This window comes from Mesoplodon mirus, assembly GCF_964341445.2.
Source record: "Mesoplodon mirus genome assembly, chromosome: 2".
NCBI classification, from domain to species: domain Eukaryota; kingdom Metazoa; phylum Chordata; class Mammalia; order Artiodactyla; family Ziphiidae; genus Mesoplodon; species Mesoplodon mirus.
Window position 1 is genome coordinate 43,314,348 of NC_138977.1, and position 6,430 is coordinate 43,320,777.

General features: G+C 37.7%; 1 pseudogene across 1 annotated transcript; it reads left to right on the top strand.

Annotated features, from left to right (window-relative positions):
* Positions 1 to 361: 361 nt before the first annotated feature.
* Positions 362 to 1,236, top strand: LOC309794025 (deubiquitinase OTUD6B-like; annotated as a pseudogene). Its single transcript has one exon. The product of its transcript is annotated as a deubiquitinase OTUD6B-like (transcript).
* The last annotated feature ends 5,194 nt before the right edge of the window (positions 1,237 to 6,430 follow it).

Genomic DNA, 6,430 nt, shown 5'->3' on the forward strand with positions numbered 1-6,430 from the left:
AAATAAAATGCATCATATAGAATATAAAAATGGACACAGGGACAATTGTAAGCCCAAGTCTATAAAGATAAAATGAGGCTTCATTGTTAAAGCTCTTGTTTGGCATATGAGGATTTGGATTTTAATGGTCATAGGAGCCCAAGGAAGGATTTTAAGCATGTAACATGAGGAGATATATATTTTATGAACCACATTTAACAAATGTGGTTACACTGGAGGAGAGGGAGAGTAGAAACAGACACAGAGATAAAGTGCAATTTAAAAGAAATGGGGAGCGGGTTACCTAGTCGTCATGGAGGCAGTCTTGACTAAGGAGCTTGATGAGGAGGAACAGCTGGTGAGAAGGCATCGCAAAGAGAAGTAGTTGCAAGCCAAAGTTCAGGGTATGAAGAATGCTGTCCCCAATACTGACAAAAAGAGGAGGAAGCAACTTACTGAAGATGTTGCTAAGTTAGAAGCAGAAATGGAACAGAAACATAAAGAGAAGCTGGAGCAATTGAAGCTGACTTCTAGGGAGAGTAAAATAGATTCTGTTGCTGTCAATATTTCAAACTTGGTTCTTGAGAATCAGCCGTTTCAGATATCAAAAGCACAAGAGAGACAGGACAAAAATGCTGCACTGGAAAAGGAGAGGGAAGAAAGGATAACTGAAGCTGAAATTGAAAACTTAACTGGGGCCAGACATGTAGAAAGTGAAAAACTTGCTCAAATATTGGCAGCTAGACAGTTGGAAATTAAACAGATTCCATCTGATGGCAACTGTATGTACAGAGCCATTGCAGATCAACTGAAATAACAGGACTGCAGTCTGACTGTGGCTGCCTTAAGATGTCAGACTGCTGACTATATGCAAAACCACGTGGAAGACTTTCTGCCATTTTTAACAAATCCTAATACAGGAGATATGTATACTTCAGAAGAGTTTGGAAAGTACTGTGATGATATAAACACCGCTGCATGGGGAGGTCAGCTTGAGCTAAGAGACCTGTCTCACATTTTACGAACACCAATAGAGATAATACAGGCAGATTCTCCTCCTCTTGTAGTTGGTGAAGAATATCCCAAAAACCCATTAATAATTGTTTATATGAGACATTCATATGGCTTAGGAGAACACTACAATTCTGCTAAACGGTTGGTGAACACAGCTAGTGAAAATTGCAGCTAGTCTATAAAATGTTGCTCTTATGTTTTAGTACAGTGTGCTGATCTGAGTATTAATACCAAGTGTTGGATTGTTCTAAATGTTTCTGAAAAAAAAAAAAAACAAGTACCTTAAATCAGTTTTATGGCAAAACTACTAACAGGTTTTTTAAAAATTTGTCAAAGAAACTTTCACCAATGTCCCCTTAGTTGTGTTTTAAAAACACTTGTAAGTCCCTTGTGGAGAACATCATTTATAGACCAAGATGGTACCCTGTTTGTTGATATTTTTATTAAATATAGGATCCTGAACATTCTGTTCTGTGTTGAAATAAGGTTTTTTTTCTCCTTATTACTGAAAGCTTTCAGTAACTGTGTCAATGTAGTTTTTCTTGAAGAAGTGAAATGACTCAGTCTCTGGAATTGCAATAATGTGGTGATGTGATAGCAAATTTAATGAATGCTTATAAATGAATGTGATTGCAGTAACTTTGGTGTTGATGGGATTAATGCTGTGATGCCTTTTATATAACCCCATCAACATGCAGCTAAGAAGCTGGCTTAAATAAAGAATTTTAAAATATTTTTTAAAAGAAATGGGGAGAAACTGGACTAAAACAGTGATTCAACTAAGAGGAGAGATAGTACTGAGAGATACTTTGATGTGAAAATGGGTGAAAAAGAAAAGCTGATAATGTTTCTAAGCTTTTTTACTTTGGAGGTTTAGGTGGATGATATGGCATTCAATAATATAGGAAAAATAAAAAAGAACAGATATATGGAAAAAAAGAACAGAATATATGGAAAAGAGTGGAGAGGATAGCTCAATGGTGGTCATATAGGACACACTGGTAGAACATCTGGAAATGTCTGGCGGATTTCTGGAAATACAGGTACGAATTTCAAAAGAAAGATAGAAAAGGAAAGTCACTGAGAGTAAGAGTAGAATTTAAAGTGAAAAGATTGGATGCTATCTCTCATGGAAAGCATTATGGAAAAGAGAAGAGGATTATGGATAGATTCTTAAAAAATATTTCATTTAAGGTCAGACAAGAGATGAGAGGATGCTAATTTTTTTAACATCTTTATTAGCGTATAATTGCTTTACAATGGTGTGTCAGTTTCTGCTTTATAACAAAGTGAAGAAGTTATACATATACATATGTTCCCCATATCTTTTCCCTCTTGCATCTCCCTCCCTCCCATCCTCCCTATCCCACCCCTCTAGGTGGTCACAAAGTACCGAGCAAATCTCCCTGTGCTATGCAGCTGCTTCCCACTAGCTATCTATTTTACGTTTGGTAGTGTATATATGTCCATGCCACTCTCTCACTTTGTCCCAGCTTACCCTTTCTCCTCCCCGGAGAGGATGCTAATTTTAATTCCAATCATTACACGCAGCTTACTCATGTCTCGTTTTGTGTGCATTTATTATTTGTTTGAATTTTCCACTTTAGATTCAATTCAATTGACAAGTATAACAGAAAAAAAGCCTGAATTTGAATACCATTTTGATAAATTGTACTAAATATTTTCAGATGAGTCTCAATATGAACATATATTAAAATATTATGCACACTGTTTTGCATTTGCATCAAGAGTTCTAACAATTTTGAAAAGATAGAATCATCTACATAGTAACGTTATGAAAATAATCTTCGAAAAACCACCCCAAACTATTCCAGAACTATACAATACTGTGTTAAACAACTCTTCAGGGTGACCAGTACACAAATTCAAGAATGAAAATCTGGCAATCTGCTTAGAAGAATATAAAGAATATGTAAATCTGTCTATGAAAACACAAGACCTCTCTAGGTACACAGGTTTCAAGGAATATTTACCACTGGTTAATAGTCTTTCACATTTTTAATTTTCAGAGAATTTTAAAAGAGATTGGATATTTAGAAACAGCAGCCTTCCTATCTGGAGAATATTGAGAACAATAGCAATAAAATATAATGTCCCATCTGTTAATTAAAAAAGGAAAATTTAACTGAAATGGCTACTTTATATATATGACACCAGTAAGTTTAACTTTAACTAGATTAACCTGCTGATCTAGGACATTGTAGCTTTCTCCTTGACAGGTCACAATAGCTGGGTAATATTAACTACAGTTCCAGAGTTATTTTTTTACTCATATAGTAGTAGACATAGAGAACCTTAATATTAAATGTCTTCTGGCAAGACATTTTCTAAGCCATAGCATTTGACACTGTTTTCCAAGTATTCTTCTGCCCAAGAAAATAATTTATGTTTTCTTTTTATATACCAGGTTTTATATACCACATTGCCTCATTTGATACTCAAAACAACATATAGCGTAGACAAAACTGATACAATGTTTTCTTTTTTAGAGATGAGAAAACTGAGACAAAATAATAATAAAGATAATAATTGTTAGAACTAATAACTTTTCAAAACTCAAGCATGTTGCAAGTGCTGTGCTATGAATATTTCTTTACTAAATTGTCAAATCTTCACAGTCAACTATGAAGTTAATACTAATTTTATTTTCAGTTTCCAGAATAAGAAACTGAGATTTATATAGAGGTTTGGGAAGCTTCCCAAGGTCACATAGCTAGTGAGTTTAGAAAGGGGACCCCACTAGATCCATCAGATGCTAAATTCCACATTCTTAACCATTGTTCTGCTTTCTGGCTGTGAAATGTCTTTGGAGAGTCTTTGTCGAGGAAGAGTAGTTCAGGAAAAGGTAGAGAATCTGGATCATGCAGCAACTGTGAATCATTTCAAGGCAAATAGCTACTAAACGGGAGAACTGGGATTGAACCCAGGTTCATGACTCCAAATTGTGGGCCGCTGAATTCATATCTTTGCAGAGTACCCTAAACACTGACACAGTTGAGTTACACAAATGACCGGGTTCACAGTCACTCATTAACTCCTGCAATTAGATAGAAGAGTAATTGCCAACTTTGGATTTTAAACTTTCACACCATTTTATGATTATTTATGCTGACACTTAGAGTAGTCAAATTTATTTAACACTGATGTGGATTCTATATGTAATTTAAGAACAATTGGCAAAATCTCACTTGAATACTAAGAAGGATTATGACAATATTGATAATATCTATTGAGTGTTTCCTATATTCCAAGAACTGAGCTATATTATTTATAAACATTATTTAATCATAAACTTCCCTAGGTATTACATTTTAAGTCTATTTTTTATATATTTAAATTTTAAGAGGCATCAGGTTTTCAAGGGAACAAATGTTCAGGAAATGAAATAGGGCTTCGAGTGTCAATAAAATGTCTAAGAGTTTTCCAGAAACAACAGATGGTGTTTTCCAACAGAGTCTAGTGAGACCAAACTGCTGCATGATGAAAATGTATTCTTAACATCCTTAGACTGGGAAGGTGACTAGAGCTGTGACATGCTCAACAGAATGGCTCAGCCCAGGCCTTTCCTGGACAGGATGCATTTTATCCCTGTGCTGGCTGTGCTCTTGAACCAGAACTACATTTTCAGTCCAGTGAACCCATGAGACAGTGTGCTTTCAGGTAAGTCAGCTATAAAGTTTGGAGAGTCTTGCATTTTGAAAAGTATTACAAAACAGTGCCATTATGAAGAACAAAGAGAAAATATTAGAACACACTCCTATCACAAGACAAAGGTACTAGAAATGTACAGAATAACTGCCTATTTTTATTCAGTAGACAACTGCATATATAAAAGAATCAGTTTGCTTACCTAGTAGTTATAAATGATGTGGTGTAACAGCTTCTACATTAAAATAATACTGTTGCTTTGCTGAGTGTACATGAGCATAATATTCCATGGATTTTTTTTCCCAGACAGTTAAATTAACTCATTGGAAATGTAGCATACTAAATGATTCTTCTAAGAAGTAACATGCAATCATATCTTTTTCAGGCTTGAGTAAATTCCCTCTGCCTGTACAAACTTTATATCTGTGCCCAAATATTATGTATCCATTTCTGATCACTGAACAGAACATAGACACTGCATAACCCATCTCCAGTATTAGGTAAAATCAAGGAACAGCAGTTTTCTTCTTGCGCAGCTCCAAGGGGTACCATGCCCATGCATCTTGTCTGTGTTTGTATTCTAAGGGATATTATATACATGGGCTATGTGAATGTGTCCACTTCCCAAAAAACTGTACAACAGGATCTTGCTCTCATCTGGTGATAGGAGAACAGTCTAAGGGAAGCAGGTCTTTATTTTTTATTTATTTATTTATTTATTTATTTTGAGGTACGCGGGCCTCTCACTGATGTGGCCTCTCCCATTGCGGAGCACAGGCTCCGGACGCACAGGCTCAGCGTCCATGGCTCACGGGCCCAGCCGCTCCGCGGCATGTGGGATCTTCCCGGACTGGGGCACGAACCCATGTCCCCTGCATCGGCAGGTGGACCCTCAACCACTGCACCACCAGGGAAGCCCCGGGAAGCAGGTCTTTGTTGTAAGTGAAACGCAGAGCCACCTTATTGAGCAGAACACCTTGCACTTGTTAGCAATACCAGGGGAGGATCTGACTACAAGGAGGATAGCAAAGATCATCCCTATGCTGACTACTAGGAAAAGAAGTCCACACGCTTCTGCCCATTGCATCTTGGTATTGAAATTGCCCAGGAAAACACAACACAATCAAGCACTGGATGGAACAATGCTTTACTTCAAAGAGGAGAGACAGAACCATACCAGCTCCAATAGTGGGCATCAGTCCCCCATGGCTAGGAGGTCTCTCCCCATAGCAACTGGCCTACTTAACTCCTCTTGTGCCACAGTGGAAGGACCCCATCTACTTCCCGTGGAGAACAGGTATACTAGTAGGGTTGGTGAGGCGCCATGTTAACGCACACACTTAAGCAGGAAAAAGGAGCATACATTGAGCTTGAACACAGGGAAAGATATCCCTGTGGTAGGCAATAAATCCAGCACAGACTGTGTGAACTCTTTATCTCTTGGTGAGGAAGTGTTCCAGGCCCTAGGTCCATTTTTACATGGCCTATTGGGGGGTCAAAAGACTGCATGCACAGGATTGCCTTTCCCAACACAGCTCAACCCCATCCCATCATCATGGCCTCCCTGTTCCAAACAACGTCCTCAGGAATGAAAAGAAATCAGATTTCCTGAGTGAACTTATCTTACCTTATCCTCACTCCCACTACCTAATATTCTAATCCAGGTACCATGCACTGATGTCTGCTCTCCATCTGGAGACTGAATGATCACTCAGGCTTGCTGTACAGGGGATTCCTCTATGGAGTTGAACACTGGAGCAAAATCTCA